The sequence below is a fragment of the Thunnus albacares genome, chromosome 8 (assembly GCF_914725855.1).
Source record: "Thunnus albacares chromosome 8, fThuAlb1.1, whole genome shotgun sequence".
NCBI lineage: Eukaryota > Metazoa > Chordata > Actinopteri > Scombriformes > Scombridae > Thunnus > Thunnus albacares.
The window spans coordinates 24,471,978-24,491,101 of record NC_058113.1 but is presented as its reverse complement, the minus strand read 5'-3'; the positions used below and the strand labels follow the sequence as shown (position 1 = coordinate 24,491,101).

Below are 19,124 nucleotides of genomic sequence, written 5' to 3'. Positions count from 1 at the left end.
CCCTTTTCCCTTTTATTTTCTTGTGTTTTTCCTTGGGCACAGTTCTTTCTCCCTCTCTTCCTCTTTCTTCCCTTCTCTCTCAATTGCAAGCCTATTTGGAGCATGTTTGTTTTCACGCTTTCTCCTCGTTCTCAATCTCTCCCTCCCTCTCATTTTCTCTTGCCTTCCCCTCCTCCCTCTTTTTCCTCACAGTATGTGTGTGTGTGTGTGTGTGCGCGCTGTACATCCATCGATGGATGCGAGGCGTGTATAACCTCAGGTAAGCTCAATGAAGCAGCCTGACTAGCCAGTGTGTCTGTGGGAGGCTCTGGCTCATCTCTGCCTGCATCCCTGTAGCCTTAATCTGTGACAGACCATTTCATAATCACAGCCAAGGGGGCTTCTCTCTCTCTGTGTCTCTCGCTCCTCCTCCTCCTCCTCTTCTTCTCCTTCGTCTTCCTGTGCTCCTCATCTCCCTCTCTCTCTTCCTTCTTCTCTTTTTTCTCTACGAAAGTGCAATAATTCACAGGCATGCACCCTCCCACAGGCGGATTAGCAGGCGGCGTGCTCGTCCTACATAATCGCAGCACAATGGAGCCCATACGTGCTGCCGCCACAGCCACGCCATAGGGCACAATGCATCTGCGCCGTCCCCCCACATCAAATGACACAGGACAAAATAGACCCCATCTAGCACCCACCACCTGCAGTACAGGCAGACTAGTGAGGGCCCAGTCTTCCTCAGTGGCCCGCTGTGGACTGAGTAGGAGTCAGATGCATCGATGATAATCTGCGCTGGAAAAAAAGACAAATTGAAATTCCCTTATTCTCCAAATACATTTGGAAAGCCTGTTTGTGTTTGTCTTTGAGTGACTTCTCATTTCACTGTTGAAATCCAGCCAAAAAGTATTTTTTTTCTGCAGGGAGTCCTGTAATCAATATTTCCATTTTTTAGTTTTCATAATTTGGACTATGTAAATTAGTGTCTATGTGTGTGGATGAGTCTGTTACAAGTAAGGGGGGAAAAAGAGAATCCTCACTTCAGCTCACCCTCCAAACATGGAAGTTCCTCAAATTATAAGAGAAAGACAAATTGTGGCATCCTTTCTTTGATCTCAATGTCACATATGGAAATTCTGTGAACACATTCACTGCGCAGTGCTTTCCTCTAAATCGTTCCATGAGCCCAGTCGATTACAGTGTGCAACATTAACATATTGTAAAAAAGGAACAAGCATCTTATGATTCATTTTCATTGTCAGAATAATAGCTGAGCCGATTAGCAGCATTGTTGCCATTGGAGAGGCAAAACATCATTACGCTCCTCAATCTGTTTGAGTAATTAAACCATTTGGGAGAATCAGCTCATGTGTTTGCTGATTCAGTCAGAAAAAAAAACTGCTGTTGAGCGGTGCAGCTATATGTAATGTTACATTTATGTATTAGCTTTAAAGGGCTTAAGTGTGAAGCTGTGCACAACTGCTCTGGTAACGGAATGTCAAATAGGATCCATCGCTCCATTCCAATGCATTTCATATAATACTATAATGAAAGCTGAGGATTTATACCGCATTAGTATCAAGCTCCATCAGATTTAAAGCCATAAATCCATTCTATATCCTCCAAGTTTTCCTCTAAAATTTTCTGGGCGCTTAATTTAATTTTCTCTGAAAGTGCCAGGCGACCGCTGTTCTTTGGTGTCAGGTGAATGAAATAATTTGCACATACTTTGCGCCTAAACTGTGAAAATCCAGGAGGCAATTGGATGCTTTGCTATATCACACAAACACACTAAATCTCCTTTTTCCTGTTACTCTGTTGTTGAAAACGCACTATTAGGTTCACTTTCAAAGCATGCGGTTGGAATGCCTGTGACTATCCTATTTTATTTATCCAGCTTTACCTAAACCAGTTCTACCATGTTACCTCTATAAAACCCACATTCCCATCTTTCCATTCTTTTCTTTCTTACACACTTTTGTAGCGATACATGACATACATTAACATCTCCCGCAGCAGGATCAGATCTAAATGCTACAGGTTTCCTGGAGATTCGGCCTATATGTAAAACACAGACATGTTCAGCCTGGTATAGCTTCCTCTCCTCGTTTTTATCCCTTTCTATTCTGCCACCTCAGCACAAGCCCACACTGCGGTAATCCCTCACAAGTCAGGACAAAATGAGTGACACAGGGTGGGTCGCAGCTGGAACACGCACTGCCGTGCATAAGATATCTCCTAGATTCTGCCCCTACCTGGGGTTACGGACCGACCCAGAATGTATTAGTGATTTGGCAAGCCTTATGGCCTGGCATGCTAGAGCCTAACGCGGTGTGGGCCTTTTCACACATGCAGGTTTAAACACACTGGACTTCATTAAAAGCATCACTGCAAGATGATGCTCGCTACATGTAATCCACATGCATGTTCACCCCCTTCCGCTTTGCAGCTCCAAAGAGGCTTGTTAATCTGCGTCTATGTTTTGGTAGATGCTGTATGCACAGTCAGGTGGAGGCACACGTTCTATATGAACGTGCACACTCACTTGTGTATACAGACATCTGTAGAAAGAAACTCATTTAAGTTTGAGCACACATTAATTCTTTTGCATGGGTTTTTTAAGAAATCTCAAAAAACATGTACGTGAGGTGCGTTCTATGGTTTAACCATGAGCAGCTTTTGTTCTGTAAAGTATGTCCCCTGTGCATCTCAAACACAATGCTGGAGGTATGTGTTTGAATAAATAAAGGTAAAGGCTAGGGGTCAACATGGCCACGTGAATGAGTGGTTACACTCGCATATGACCCCACCTGAGAAGAAAAGATAGTGAGACATGCTCGCTGTATTAGTTAGAAAAAAAAAGAAAGTAAACAGAAATAAACAGTATAAAAGAAGTATAGGAAGAGTTAATCCTGTAGGTTGGTGGGGCTAAACATTGGTAATGTTATGCTGTTGTTGTCTTACTTATGGTTTTGCTCTCTCTCCCTCTCTCCCTCTCTCTCCCTCGCTCTCTCCATGTCAGTCCGCTGATTTATGGCTCTGTTTAAGCGAAGGCCACACGTCTCTCCCGACGCTGCTATTTGTTTCAACCCCGCTTCATTTTTCCACTCTACCCCCTCTGAAGGCAACCAGGAACCTACAAAAATTAACCCTTGGCTTTTATGCACACGGCAAAGTGTGTTTTGTGGCTCTTCCCAGGTCGTACCTGCTTCGGGGAGCTTGACAGGGCTGCATGGTAACTTCACTGTTGTTCTGACAAAGCGCCTAGCAGGCCCAGCCCTCTGCTGTTGTTGTTAGGAGCGCGTTGGTGATGTAGAAAAATGACATGCCACAAGGATGCCATTAATAATGCTCACAGGCAAGGTTTTCTTGACATGGGGAAAAATGGCCGACGTCACAAGGCCCTTTTATCAGCCTAATTTCATAAGAGGATTTCATGTCTGAGCAGGGAAAAGTGGCTATTTTTCCTCTTCTTTTATCTTGTAAACAGCCATTACTTGGAGAGGTATACAGGCCTGCTCTGGCAGTAAGTGGATATGAATTTCAAGACCAAACCATCCTTTTATATCAGCCCCTCTCACAAATGCTTTGACATAATCGTGACATCAGACAGGCTTACTTTTTTCACTGCACTTGGGTTCCAACTGCACCATAATTCATTGTATTTTCTTGATGAGACTCTTTTTCTTCCTACTGGTGATACTGAGAATTAGTTCTTATAGATTTTTCCAGCAAACTAAAGCAATTGTTTGACTAAATCAAAGAGGCAGCTGGAGCCACAATTACATATTTTGAGTGTGATTGTGTTGCCATTGATTCTAAATGTCTAAAGCACTGAGAGGCTGTGTCTGACTTGGCTTTGTGTATTGTGGCTGGTTTTTCAGCTACCATGCAGTATTGTGCTATATTTACACTTCTTCCATTTTCTCTGTCTGTGCCTTTGTGGCAGGCTGGCATGGAGGAGGCTGTTGTTTACCCTGGTAAGCTGCCCATTGTCTCTGGTGGGAATTCCCTTTGGGAGAGCGTGCCACGGGAACAGGCTCGGCACAGCGCGAGAAGCTAACCACAGAGCTGCTAGCGCAGCATTGGCGGAGCTTTCGTGCATCCACTGGGATCTGGTGCCAGGGGTAAGAAGGCCATCCCCTGGGACTGGGAGAGATGGCGAGATAGAGATAACAAAAAGGAAAAAAGGAAAGACGGGCAACAAAAGGGGAAAGGGGGACAGACAATGGATGAAAGTCGAAGACAAACACAGAAATGAGAATTTAAAGGTAAGAAAATCCTCATTCCCATCCACAAAGAAAATGGTGAAGCTTAGAAAAAAAAGATAAGTAGAATAAATATGAATAAATAGCACTGAAGAAGTGAATTAAAGGACATTTTTTCCAAGTCTTAAAGCAGTGCTCAATCAATACAGTCCAGATGTACAATGAGAGCAATTGGTTATTATAATTGTTCCTCCTGCCCATACTGGTTGCAAAGAATCCCTTTCTGCAGCGATTTCAATGTAAGTGATGGGGAACAAAATCCACAGTCCACATCATGTGCAAAAATGCATTCTTAACTAAATCAAGTGGGCGTCTTCCAAAGTTACAGTCATTTTATCTGCATATGTGCATGTGTTTTAAGAAGGACTTCACAAAATATGAACATATCCTTTAATGTCAAGATCTGAATGAGGCTTTTTTCATTCACCCAGCATGTTTAACCTACTGGCATTTAATATTCTATTTTTAGACAAAAAATGTAAAAACAGACAGAAATAGATGAGAATTGGACGAGAAGAAAGAGAAGCCTTGTCCTAAATATTCCACTTCCTCTGCCAAACCCGTCATTTCTACAACAAAAGCTTCCTGTAGTATGACCTAATCCCCCTGCACCTCTTCAACAGTCACTGCCCATTCTAGGCCCGGCTACGCTCGGGGCTGGAGTAGAAGGCGTGCCCCAGCTCAGGTGTGTTGGTAGTGGACACGGGGCACTGACATTACGGGTTAGTCTACTGGCTAGATGTGACTTGACAGCAGCGAGGCTTGCAGGGCCTAGTAGGCATGTTGGGTGCTAAGGGCCTTATAGTCAACCTTAAGCACATAGAACTCAAAGGGGAATAAAAGCGCACAGAACAACACTGACTCACATCTCAAGTCGAACAGGATGAACTGTTGGTCAATCAGCGTCACTCCCTATTGCTCTGCTGTTTCATAATGGCAATGACAGACAGCTGAGTAGACTGTATACTTAGTTTTAAAATCTCATTAAACATTTGATATTTTCAAGCACTTGTAGTGAAATTTACTCCAAAAAATAACAACGTACAGGATGGCACAGTAGCATCAATTTAGTTTATAAAAAGACAAAACATAAATCACTAAATGGCAATCAAAAAAAAAATCATATTGCTAGTTTAACTATTTCAAATTTTTTGTTTAAATTCTGCTAAATGAAAATCTCTCTTGGATTTTGAAGATGTGGACGTAATGGCTTTGCGTAGTTGGGAAGCATTTCACTACTTTGGTAGAGGTTGAAATGCCAATAGTTAAGATAATGGACGAGAGGGATGTAAAGTTCAGTGAAAGAGAGCCTAATGCCTTCTTAAGGTGAGCCATTTCAGCACGCAACAGCATTTGTATACGTCTGCGTATTTACCCGCGAAGGGAGGGAGGTGACCTTTCCATGTGGAGATGGTGTCTGCATGGAAACGCTGCTTACTGCATCCTAATGGCCACCCAGGGCCACCTCGCCTCCGCGGCCGTCCTGATATTTGCCGGGATGCGTGGGTTAAAGTTTTCCCTTTTTTTTTTTTTTTTTTTTTTTTTTTTTACCCCTCCCAGAAATATTCACCGAGAATTTGTGGTCAGCAGAAATGAGGTTGAGAGGAGGGTCATAGGCTGTATGTGGTAACAGACATACTAGGAGCTCATGGTGGTCCAGGTGTGAACTGGTGGTGGAGTGCATGTTAAACAGCTTCAGTATTAAGTTTATTTTTCAATTGAAAAGACTTTAAGCAAAGCCAAATGAGGAAAAAGGATTTTTCAGTGTGTTACTTGCTGTAAACTTTTAGCTTGTGCTTTGAATACCACAAAAAAAGTTCAGAAACTGGCACACACTGTACCGAGTGAGACTGAGACAGTATCATTAGTAATGCTGCTCTGAGTGAGGGTTAAAGCAGAGGTCTACCAGTCAACATGGCTTCCTGCCTCCTGCTGCTATGTGGATCATTAGGAAAATGAACGATTGGAGGAGTGAGTGTGTGTATGTGTGTGTTTGTGTGTGTGATTTCTGTGCCACTGGGCTATGGGCAGCCTGATTACTCTGCTCTGTCTCCTACTTACCTGCCGGCCCACTGACTTACCTTCAGCATACTAACTCCCTCATGCTCTCACTTCCCTCCTCCCTTTTCACAGACACACGCACATATATGGGAAGGACTCACAAATGCATTAATTTGTCTAGATAAATCTCTACAAAACTTCAGAATGTATCAAATCTTGACAGTCGATTCTAGGCCAGTAAATCTATTCCTCAGGGTATCCATGTACCTTTTGGAGAAAAAAAAATCCTTTTAGCTTGCAAAACCCCTGACTACCAGTTGTTTTTCTCCTCTGTTTTATGTGTATACCCAATTGTATACTGGGAGGCAAATGGCAAACATACATTTTAAAAGCACATCAACGATTGGGGCAAAAACCCCCGAAAGGTCGGAAAAATTACAGGATCAACGATTGATGTCAGGGGAACAAATCTGAGCAAGGGGCTGGAGATTTTTCACTTCTGCTAGGGCGTTTGTGTGAGCTGTCCCCATTAACAAGCAGAGGAGATAATGTCGGTGGGTGGACACAGTTTGTGTGTGTGTGTGTATGTGTGTGTGCGTGCGTGCTGTGTGTTTTGCTGAGCCTACGTCACACCACACGTGCTGAGCCTGACTAAACAAGGGATTGAAGTAATGTTAGGCATTGAGCTTGCATTGCATGGCTTTACTAAACATTCAGTTTCTAACTTTGTTTTCAACAGTAATGTAAAAGTAACAATATTGTTTGGGAAAAAATATAGATATATATTTATATACATGTAAATGTATTTTTGCATAATATAGTATGGTGGGAATTTATGAAAGAATTCACAGCTTTTTTTTTTCTTTTGTATTTTCAAAAAAAAAAAAACACCAGCCAGTCACATACCAGAGAAGGACAAGGCAGGTTTGTAGTTCTCTGATGTTACAGATTAATAAGTAAAGGAAAAATGACAGAAATATATATGTATACATCCTTTAATTTCAGCCACAATGGATTACAAATCCACCTCCTTCTCTGATTACCCTAATGTTCTTCTAAAGAGTACAAAGGAATGGAGTTGTCGTCTTTTTATAAATTCCCATCATTCTTTATTTTGCAACACAAACAAATTCACACTTTGCTGTTCACACATTAATTATGCAGTTAGAGAAAAAGCTGCAATGGTGGAAAGGAAGGAAGGTGAAAATGAGGAATTCAGTTTCTTGTGCTCCCTTGTTGAATATTCATATAAGATCAATTTTTGATGCTTTCGGGCGTTGTTTGTTCCAGGGCGGCGCAGTCACTTCCTATTTGTGAAGTTGTTAGGTACCAGGAAATGGGTGAATCCGTTTTGGTGAGAGGAGAAAGGTGTCTGTGCTCCAAGGTAGACATATGTGAGGTGTCTGTGGCAGACAGTGGAAGATATTTAAAGTGTGGCTTGATCACCAGCCACAAATCACACCTAAATTTCATTTGATTAAATTTGTTTAATATGTCAGTCAGCGCCAGGGCGAAGTTGATTTGCTCTGACAGTCAATGCAGCGCATGTCTGACGACCACTTTTGTTGGTTTTTTCTAGTTACCCGTCATAATTTTACTTGGAGCTCTGCACAGTTTGTTTCACCTCTCCAAGTTTGAGAGCACTTAAAGATAATTATTGCAAAATGATGCTCTAATGAGGGGAACAACTGTCTTTAAGTCTTTGCGTGAAAGCTGGGCCTGCTTGCTGGGACGCCACCTTTTTAGGCTTCATATTGTTTGCCCGTTTGACAGTGTCAGACTTTCTATAGATGTTGCCTCAATCTGACGCATGCCATAATAATTGGCTGGGCGCAGGAGATGCAAATTGCAGAGGATTTATTAAAATGCACCTTAAAGGGGTTAGAAATGTCTGTTCGCAAGTCAAATTACCATTTCGCCTCTCTTTGAGTCTTGCTTTTTTTTTTGTCAACCTCTCTTAAACTTCCTGCGCTCTTGGAAGAGGTCAGACGCAGCCCTTCATTTGTGGAGGAGGATTTTCGTCTCCTGTGGAAAATTGCAAGGCATTTAGAGCTATCGGAGAGGGTCAGGGACCTTTCCTTTAATTTCCCTTTATCTTCTCTACCATGCTGCACGACCTCAAGCACATCACAGTGCTGATGTCTGGCCTGTCTCTATGCATGCTGTTTATTTGTGTACCTGTTTTTCCCTCTCAATCAAACTGGAATTTTTCTTGCCAGAACTTGGCCGTGCCTCCTGGATATTTGGATCATTTTTTATGCCTCTCTAAGCTATATGAGTATGAAATGTGTTGTTGAATTCAAATCACACATCTTGATTATAAATTATAGATCTTGTGAATTATTTTTGGATGCGTTGATGAGATTAACGTTGAGGTGATATTTGCTGGAAGAGCCTTCCTGCAGGTAAAGCTTTTGTGTAGCAGCCTGAACCTCCACAAGAATATTAATGACTTTGGTCGATTGTTTCCATTCAACAAGCCGCCTCCTCATGGCTGTTTTGTGTCTCTTTGGTGTCTTGAAAAGCCACGGTTGCTACGGGAACACACATTGTGTCACTGGTCAGCTGTGAGTGACAGCCGTTCCTCATCAGTGACATAACGACACAATGATGAGCTGAGGAGGATGAGAATGTTCACCTATAAGCTTTCCATGAAGACGTTAGCGCAAACATTTCCCCAGTAATCCGTAACCGAGACTCGCAAGCAGGGGACTGGAACTAATGAAGACAACTATTCAATTATGAGCTCAATTAATGCAAGTGCCTGGAAGCTTGGATCACAGATGAGCCAAGCAGCTAGCCTTAGATGTTATGGACCACAACTGGAGGCGAACAACACGCTGAGACATTGAATTTCTCCCTCAATCCCTTGGCTTAGCAGTCATGGCTGTCTCTACTTTAAAATGGCTTTATGGACTCATGAGAGGGGCCAGAGAATGTACCTCAAACCTAAGCCTTTGTCCACTGTGTAGGGTCATAAGGACCAGAATTTACTTTCTCTAGATATGGGCCCTCAATTTCTTCTAAAGTATTACTCTGTTATTGCCATTCTCTCCTGAGGTTCATCTCTAGCTGCACTATCTTTGACCAAGCACAACAAAAAGTCCAATTTAGCCTGATTTTCCTTATTCCAGCTTTGATTCTTGCTTTGGCTCATATTGATTTCATACAACTTGTTATGTTCTGTTTCTTCTCTGTCTTGTTTTTGGATAAATCCATGTTGTTTACAGTGTGCGATGACCCGCGGGGCGTCAAGATTATTCTTAACCCTCTTCCTCGCTGCGGTTTTGTGGTGTATCGATAGTAGCCATGTTTGCTTATAATTAAGTCCCTACCACACCACAGATGGGACTCGATTCAGACCTGTTGGTCCAATTAAAACAAGCTTTCCTACCTCACAACTACCTGCGTTGTTACAGATATAAATACATTAGTTTGATGAAGAAGGTTACAGCGGTGAAGCATTTACATTGGTTAAAACATGATGCTTGCTTCCTCAAGATGCTACACAATATTACATCTTCTAATAAAGCACCTTATTGCCCAAAGGGAAATGTTCCACACTGATTAAAGATTAAAGATGAAAAAAAATGCAGAAGCTTTGTAAAAGAAAAAAAAAATCTCTAATTATTTCCCTTGAAATAAAATAAAATGGTAAAGGCCACTGGGGAGTTAGGCCTAATTATTTCATTTATCTGTAAAAGGCCTCATGAGGGTGTTTCTTCTTTTATTTTAATTTTTCTTCCCCGTTACACCTTTAGCAGTCTTCCCTTTATTGCATTATATTACATCTCGTTCTCTAGTTAATCTCTGCAGTATTGAAGACATTAATTGATTTGCATGCATTCACTAGTTTAGGAGACATTGATGGTAATTAGTAAAGGTGACTGTGAGTAATTCAAACCAGTCCACAGTCTTCTGTGACTCATTAGCTGATGCTATGCTCTATAGACCTTTGCTAAAACCACTGGCAGGAAAAGAGGCCACCGCCCTCTTGATCACACATTAAACACTATAATTTGCACTCTGGTGTTTGTTATACATCAGATAACATGTATTTTTTCTGAGAGTAATAGGTAACTGATCTGTAAATCAGCACACCTGACACCTTCAAAACATGACTTAGTTTTCTAATAATGGTGCTTCCTTTTATTGAACTACACTCTTTCTCAAAATTAGTTTTAACAGTATTACCTTAATTAAAACTATTAATCCTGGAGTACCACTTTTCGTTTGACTCTAGTGTGCTCTCAGACTTCGTAATGATATACAGGATGCCTCATGTTTGAGCTCCATATGTCACAGTACTCACTGCTGTAGTGTTACACAAGCAATTTGGTTTGGCGTGTGCAGCAAGACTTGAGGTTTTCATGTAAAAAAAACCTGCATTTCTGACCATTAAAAGTGGATTAGCCATCCACCACAATAAATTCCACACTTTTTACAGTTTCCTCTTGTTGTTTCTCATTGTTTCAAACAATGTTTGTTGCTCTGACACATCTTTCTTCTTGGTCTTTGTTACTTACAAAGTTCATCATATTCCTTTGCATTATGCTTCTGAAACTGTTTTATGTCGTCTGTGGTGTTAAAGCTAACCAACATTTATTGCGCCCCTTAAAACACTCATATTGCACTCTTTGCAGTCTGTCGTTTTGTTTTGTTTTTTGTCTCCGTTAGCAGAAAATGACATTCTTTAGCTTAAAATAACATAGCTGACATGATGATGGCAGGCAGCTGCTGTGGCAACTGTTATCACATGACGTGTTGCCACTTCTCATGACGGTTGTTTGCACAAAGTGTGCCTATACAAGTATTTAGATTATATTTTGGATATAAGAGGATAAGTGTGTGTCGTAGTTTAATATGTATTGTATTTTCACTTTTCAAACTGATCTGGTATTCTTTGCTTGTATTGGACTAATACAGATGCTGAGTATCAGATTAGCTCAGCCCTAACTATGACCAAGACTGGTGCTGCACAGCTTGGGGCATGTGAGTGTGTGTTTTGTGTTAGGAGCACCCAAAACAAGGTTTCCCTAGTGAGGTGACAGAGGCAGCTAAGCCAGTAAACAATGATGACAGTAATCATATGTGTTTGTGGTGCTATGCTTCATCACCTGTCCAGCACCAAGGCTTGTTAAAGGACAAATGACTCTTAATAAAGCATATTCTTTCCCCTCATCTCTCTCTCTCTCCTCTCCGTCCCTCCTGTCAGTGTTCTTTTGCTCCCCGCAGCCCTGCCCCCACCTGAGGAGGCCAGGTTGCCAGGCCGTGGGGCGGTGGGATTGGCCAGCGCCACGCTGAGATTGATTACCCCTCTAATCTTAGGACTGCCAGTGTGTCTCCAGGGCGAAAACTCTGGCACGAATCCCCCCTCTGCCCTAACTCCCACCCTTCCTCTGTCTCTGCACCTCCTCTCTCCCTCTTCCTCCATCCCCTTCATCCCTCTGTCCCTGTGCTGCCAGAGGCACTGAGGGACGACACTAAGTCACAGCTCAAGACAGGGCCACTCGCTTGCAGTGCCTGCCGTGTTCGCCATATGTCACGGCAAATGGGGCTCCCGTGGACTCTGCCATGGACTCACTGGGAAAAAAAAAATGACATGGGGAGGTGGATAGGGGATGAGTGTTGGAGGCTGCATGAGTCAGGCAATAGAAGAGTGTGGAAAAAGGCAGTCCAGCTAAGGTTCGAAGATCTTCCACAATCACAGTGCTCTTGCGGGAGTTGTGCAGATGTAAGAAAAACTAAAACCATATAAAACAAAAAAGACCCATTGCTTTGTTCTTGGGTGTTGATGTGCTTTGTGTCTTGGCTGTTCACACATGATTCGTTGAGGGGTGCAGGTGATGACATGATACCCTTCCAGTGTGCATTATCACGGCATCAAGGACACAAGATGCATGACAACTTACAAAGGTGACAATTATGCTCGGCGATGGTATGACCTGTCATCCGGATGTTGGTGGAATGATCTCTCGGTGGCGCTCCAGTTCTCAGTAGATTTAGAGAGACTTCCACTATGGCTAGGTGGTGACATTACCTTTCAGAATGTCACTTTGGTATTCAATTTCTCTTGTGAAGGCTGATTTATTTAGAACGAGAGTGGGAACAGAGTGGAAACCCACTGACAGAACAATTAGCACTGTTGAAATTCTACACTTAGAAGTTGGGGAAGAAGGTGGAAATAACGAGGAATATCATTCGAAAATATCAGAATCTATAATTTGTGATTTTTTTTTCAACCAGTTATAGAATATGAATGTGTGTCTGAATAAAGTCATAGTTAAAGCTAATTTCAAGCTAAATTTTAGAGTGAGTTTCATGAATCTGACGGGAGAGACCTTTATGGTCAAGGGAAGTTTGACGGTGCACATCTCACTGTTCGGGCTTTGTGACAAAAATCTGTTCTTTTGGTCCATATTGTCCATGCTGACCCCAAGCACTAAGAGCTTTTTAAATTTTGCGTCTTTAATTCAACCAGATCTTCTCTCAATTCCAAAACGTATATTAGACACAAAGGCACACACAAACCCTGCGTCTAATGGCTTTGGTGGCGACCGGCCCTGTGATTAACGGTTGTGGTAAGAGTGGAAGATTAGGTGGGTTATAGTGTATTTAAGGTGGTGAAACGGTGGTGTTGTGTCTGCATGTATCTACCCCCAAGAGTCAAATTCAGTTCAGTTCAGTGTTGAATTAAATAGTGAACACTGATAGTAGAGAAGACAATTTGTAAGTGATTAAAAACCAACAAACAAACTTTCAAGGTGAAACTTTATGTTCACTAATCCACCTGCACCAGAGTTATAGACCACACAGGATGAGTAATGCTTAAAAGCTAAGTTCATTTCATACATATGAGTGCATCCCCAAAAGCACATGGAAAGGTCCAGACAACCATCAGAAGGCTGTTTGAAGTGCTCTTTCAGGCCACCATGGACTGCCCACACATACATACTCACAAACACACACTTGAGAAAGTCTTTGAGGGCACTGTTTTCTAATTCACCTCTGCACCTGTTTATACCTTCTCCCCATTCTTCCTTTTTTCCATGTCTGAGTGAGTCCGAGTCATATAAAAAAAAAAAAGGGAAAGAAAAACAGCGTGGGTGAATCTGAGCAGAGAAACATCCTCTGGGTTTTTTTCCTTTTTTAAAAGAACTCCTCCAGATCTCATGTTTAATTTATGAAGGAGGGCTCAGGCGTGATACATCCTGGCATGACAGGCAGAGTCCATCTTTGTTTGGGAAATGTGGATCGGACCGGACCAGGGGTGATATGCCAGTCGCCATCAGGGCCCCGGGGTGCCACAGACTGGTCAACAGCTGGGGGCGAAACCAACCCTTTCATTGGAACCAGAGCGTGGTTAATTAAACAACTTCCCCTCGGTCAGAAAGCAGCTGGAGTCGGTTTACTCCATGTGCCAGTCAATGCCAGGCTGGCTGGAAGGCACACTCCACCACACAAAGGAAGAGGAGATGCGACAGTGTTCTTCAACGTAGGAATGTACAGAACAGAAGAAACACATGAGAGGATGTTACTGTTTGGGAGTATTCAGATTTAAAGATTCTGAGTCTAAGAAGAGGAGTGGGATGTGTTTGCTGTGGCTCACCCACATCCAACTGTAAGCATCAATCCACAACCCACACCCTTAAACCCAACTCCACAGCTTTATGTGCAAGCACGACGAACAAATTCAATTTATTTTAAGGCTGTGCACATCTGCATACTTAACAGTACAGACAAACATACTGACACGCACACACACAGGCCCAAACACAACACAAACAAACTCAAACGAGTGAAATCTTGTCAAGCAGAGCGCCGAGTAAAGATTAGGCATCCTTGTCCGCCTTCACAGCCTAAGACATCGTGGTCAAACCTGGGGCGATTTCAGAGAGAAAGATAGAGTGGCAGTTGATAGTTGACGGAGAGACTGTGAGAGAAACAAGATGTATTTGGAGTGCTAAATCGGTGGAAGGGTTGCAAACTGGGGGAGGGTGAGAAGGAGAGCAAGAGAGGAAGAAGGGGGGAAGCTGGGACAAAATAGCCAATTTCATAGTACACATGTGGATTAAGTTCCCTCCTTTGAAAACGCTCCGGAATGCCCATGTACCAATTACGCCCCGGTGGTACAGGCGGGAGCTGTGGGGCCATGTTTTTGGATGTTCTTGCGCCTGTGTGTGCTCGGGCTTGCCAGATTGTCTGCGGGCAGCGTTTGTGCCTGCTTTGATTCGGTGCCAGTGAGGCCTCGCAGGCTCTTGGCACCCTGACACCTCCCCATCAATACGCTGGCACCGTGCGGCAGGGGGTATCAAAAATGACCCAATTAGAGGATGGCAATGTGTTCTGACAGGCAATACCTGCTTGGGTGTGTTAAAAACTGCCATCTTTCACTTTCTTTTCCTTTCTTTTTGGTGTACACCGTCTACCTCTTCTCCCTCTTTCTGTATCTTTTTCCCTTGCATTTTCTACTCCATGTGCTACTCACAGCGGGTGACAATCGTAGAGATGTGAGTGGGTCTGCCACCTTCTCTTTGTATGTTTCTTTCAGCTGTTCGCTATAAACATCCCGCCACTTTGCGAGTGCACAGATACGAGGGGATTGGTTTTGACTAAGAACACTGTGATTAGAGCGCTCAGTGACAGAAACATTATCCACAGAGTTGGCTTGTCAGTGTTCATTGCCATGACTGACAAGTCTCTGGATCCCCCATTCTCTTTTTCTGTGTCTGTGTTTTTCTCTGCTGTTCTCCACACCCCACACCCCCCTCAATATTCTTAATCTGTCTCTCTTTTTTCGTTGTGTAGCTGGATTTTGGTTGGAATCTCTGCTAGCATGTGTCAGCATGAGTCTATTTGCAGGATGTCTGCAGGTTCTTAAAAAGTCTAAAAATGTCTTGTATTGTATTTTTACAGAAGTCATTAAATCTTCTTAAATTAGACCTATATTCTTGCTTACTTAATTCTTACTTAATAATTACCCCAATGCTGAAAGAAGCTTGGCTGGCCCTCAAATTGTCTCAAATGATGACCTTAGTGCGGCTCCCCTCTCTATTCCTAAAATATGCCCATTCTTTTCTAAAAATTAAAAATAAATGTAAAATGTACAAATGTATATAAATGGTAAATAGCTGCATTTATATAGTGCTTTTATCCACAGTGCTTTACAATGTTTTCCTGCTGCTCACTCACCCATTCACACGCACACAGATCGATGGCGGCAAGCTACCACGCGGGGAGCTGGCACAACCATCAGGAGCAAGTTGGGCAGTATCTTTCCCAAGGACACTCCGACATGCGGACAGGATGAGTTGGGGATTGAACCACCAACCTTCTGATTGTTGGACGACCCGCTCTAACTCCTTTGCCCCAGCTCGTTGTCTAGCCAAAAGTGTTGTTATGAACCTCCAAAAGTCTCTCAAATGCATGAAGACATGTCTGAATTTCTGTACATGAGATTAGTTTTATGCATTTAATTTATTGATTTATAACTTACCTCACTAATTTCAGGAAACATTTTCATGGTCTTTAATTTGCTCCAAGCAGTCGTGTAATTAAGTCCATGCCCTCTGTGTTGATGAACTGAGTAGAGCTGCAACAATTAGCCGATTAATCGATTAGTAGCCAACTATGAAATTAATCACCAACTATATTGACAATCGAATAACCATTTGGAGTAATTTTTAAAGAAATAAATGGCTAAATTCTCTCATTCTAGCTTCTCAAATGTGATTTTTCTGTTTTTTTAGTCTTCGATGACAGTAAACAGCAACATTGGGTTGTGGAATTTTTGTTGGGACAAAATAAGACTGTTGAGGACGTCACCTTAGGCTTTGGGAAACAGCGATCGACATTTTTCATAATTTTCTAACATTTTATAAACCAAACAACTAATTAATTAATTGTGAAAATAATCCTCAGATTAATGAAAATAATCGTTAGTTGAGGCCCTAGAACCGAGATAAGCTTATATCGGATTTGAGCCGGACTCAAATGCATATGAAGGTTTAACTGAAATCATTTATTATCATGTATTAACCACCTTTTCAACATTTTCAGGTTCTTTTGATTCAGTTTAATCTTAAAAATGAGACAAATAGCTTTTCTGCTCATTTATATTAGATCTAGTTAAAATGTCCATCTCTATTATTTTCAGTTGTGTTCTGAATTACTTTTAGTTCCTTCTCATTAGATTTAATGCCTCAGTTGCTCCATCTGAGAGCTGACTGTGAAGGTTTGGCAGCTGATACCCTCTGGCATTATACTGGTCGTGAGCTGAGCCCTCACAGGTCTCGACTGGCATGTTAGAGCAAGCTGCCAACCTAGATGGGCAGTTGGCGTCAGGTCCACTACCAGCTGGTGAGGTTCTGTGCCATTCTCAGTGCCATCAGGTTCATCTGTCAAAACTCCTACGACTTCTCCTCCTCCTATGTGTATTTAATGAATGTGTCACTCCGCTACTTTGAGTAAGCATAAATCACCTTGATTTAAAAACCAATTGGAGGAGAAAGTGAAGCAGTGTTTAGCAGCAAATAAAATCAAACGCTAGCGTAAGAAAGGTCGTTTTGATTAAATATCAGATACGTCTTCTCTGCTCTGAGATTTTTTTATACTGTACACACAAATACAGCAGGCTGCATGTGAATTTACATCTCAAAATACAACTACTCTTTCTGAAGTAGCAGGAAAGAATATATATATATATATATATATACATATATATATATATATATATATATATATATAGATCCCTGGTCAATCTTTGCTGCCAATGTGTCTACTATACATCTTACTACTTATTTCTCAGTATTCCCCAGTCTCTCTCTCAGCTATTAACCTTTTGTGTTATATATCGCTTGTGTATTGTGCAGTTTCTTCAAAATGCTTGTATGTGTGTGTGTGTGTGTATGCTTGCATGTCTGCTTCCTCTGCTGATTGATTGGATGTGCGGGTTAAATGATCAAAAAAGCTTTTACGATTATAGGACAACTCCTTCTCTTAAGGCAGCTGTTAAGTTGTTTTTTGCCAGGAGAAACAGACACTTCATCATGCTCCCATAAATGATTTTCCTGCTCCCTCACCCCAAGCTCTCTTTTCCTTGTTTCATTTTATAGAGGGGATATTTTTTTCAGACCTCCCATTTTTTTCAGGGGAAAAAAGCAGGGAAAGCTAAAAAGGATGTAGTGCTCTTTCAGGACAATAGCTTATCTACGAGTAACGGGGCCTCGGCTAATTTGTACGACTTGCCACATCCTGCCATGGCGCAACAGCTGAGTGCTTTCAGAGAAAGACTGATTTGACTTTGGCCATTATCTTTTGATAGATAAGGGGTCTGCAGGTGCTTTTCTCATCCCTCAGGGTGTGGTTTTGAAGATGGAGGACATGTTTTTACCCATTGACATTGATGCAATACAACCCAGAAGCAAGGGTACTAATGTCTGTGTGGAGTCCACTCAATCCTGGTGCCTAGTGTCCTTTCCTTGCCCCGGCCACAGCCTGCGGAGCCCTATAACCAAGGAGTGTGCCCACCAACCATGAGTCATTAAGGCTTGTGTTTAGACAGGGCTAGGGGTCATTGTAGTGGAAGGTAATGTATAGTCTCAGGATGGACTCACAAATCAGAGGCAGTCCTCTCCAAACTGCCTTTTCTTTTCTAGGAAACAAAGAAGAGAAAGAAATGCGAAATAAAAAGTGAGAGGTTTATTTCGCAAAAGTCTAAGCCGAAAGTGATTTTGGGTACATTTCAGAACTAATTTAGCCAAGAATTATGTGTTGATCATTTAAAAATATCTTTAAATACAGGCAAAATGTTTTGGCAAAATTATCATATTACTCTGATTGCAAGCAAAAAAGACTAAAACTGGTATTTATCTTGCATAAGCGGAGCAATTTCTGTTGGTACATTTTGAATGGCAAGAGTTCACAGTATTGGAAAAAAAAAAATCACCTTTTGCAATTAGAGTAAATCCTTTCAGTGTAGTTTTTACCACATTTAAAAGCCTGAAACTTGACCATTAACCTCCAAATGGATGTGAAACACCACTAGTGTTCCCCTTCCCCTTTCTAAACACAATGTGCCACAAAAAGGACTGTAAAATGAAATGATGAGTTTTAAATGTCTTTTTTCAGGCAAACTCAATTAGCAACATGTTTTTTTCCCTCCCCTTTCGCAAAGAGCCCTGCATTAGCACCAAGGCTGGTTATTATTTCCAGCGCGGACATCTTTACAAATCATTTCTCACTGCCTTTCCACTGCTGCCTCCCGTGTGCCACTACGTTCCAAAGTGGGCTTCAATTATGAAAGCATTAAAAATGGTGGTGAGGGATTTAGGTACATTACACCACTCAATGACATTCTACTCACCATTATGTTATTAGCAGAGTGCTATGTGTAAAAAGGGCCTTTAATTGAGAAAGTGTTGTAGAAAATACATTTAAAACAACCACTGTTACCCTTCCAGCCTCCTGCACTGGCAGCTGTGCTCACCGTGAAAAGCTTCTCATCTCTGCTGATTTGGCTAAAATCCCTCACTCATGACAGGTCTTTTAGGGTAAGACCTACACAAATACTCACACACACACACACACACACAGGTACACACAAGCGCACACACACACACACACATTCTTTTGTAATTCTTTTGTCTACCGTCAATCTCTTTGTGGCATCTTGTATTAAAAGCCAAATATAAAGAGAGAATTCAGTAGGTAGACAACACATTGTTAACATTTCTCTTCTAAGGTCTAAGTTGCTCAGAGCACGTTATCATGTGGGTGTTTGCTGATTGTTTATTAAAAAGAATCAGAAATTGTTAATTATTCTGTAATAATTTACAGAATTGTGTATCTTGTATGTATATATGTACACATATTAAG

General features: G+C 41.8%; 1 long non-coding RNA gene across 3 annotated transcripts in view; it reads left to right on the top strand.

The window, feature by feature from the left end:
• Positions 1–19,124, top strand: part of LOC122987845 — a 97,938-nt gene that overhangs the window by 55,599 nt on the left and 23,215 nt on the right. For 2 of the 3 annotated variants that reach the window (XR_006404632.1, XR_006404633.1), the window contains one exon: positions 3,929–4,250. The exons of the other annotated variant lie outside the window; for it this stretch is intronic. This is a non-coding gene — a long non-coding RNA (uncharacterized LOC122987845). The remainder of the gene's footprint in view (positions 1–3,928; positions 4,251–19,124) is intronic. 3 annotated transcript variants of the gene reach the window in all.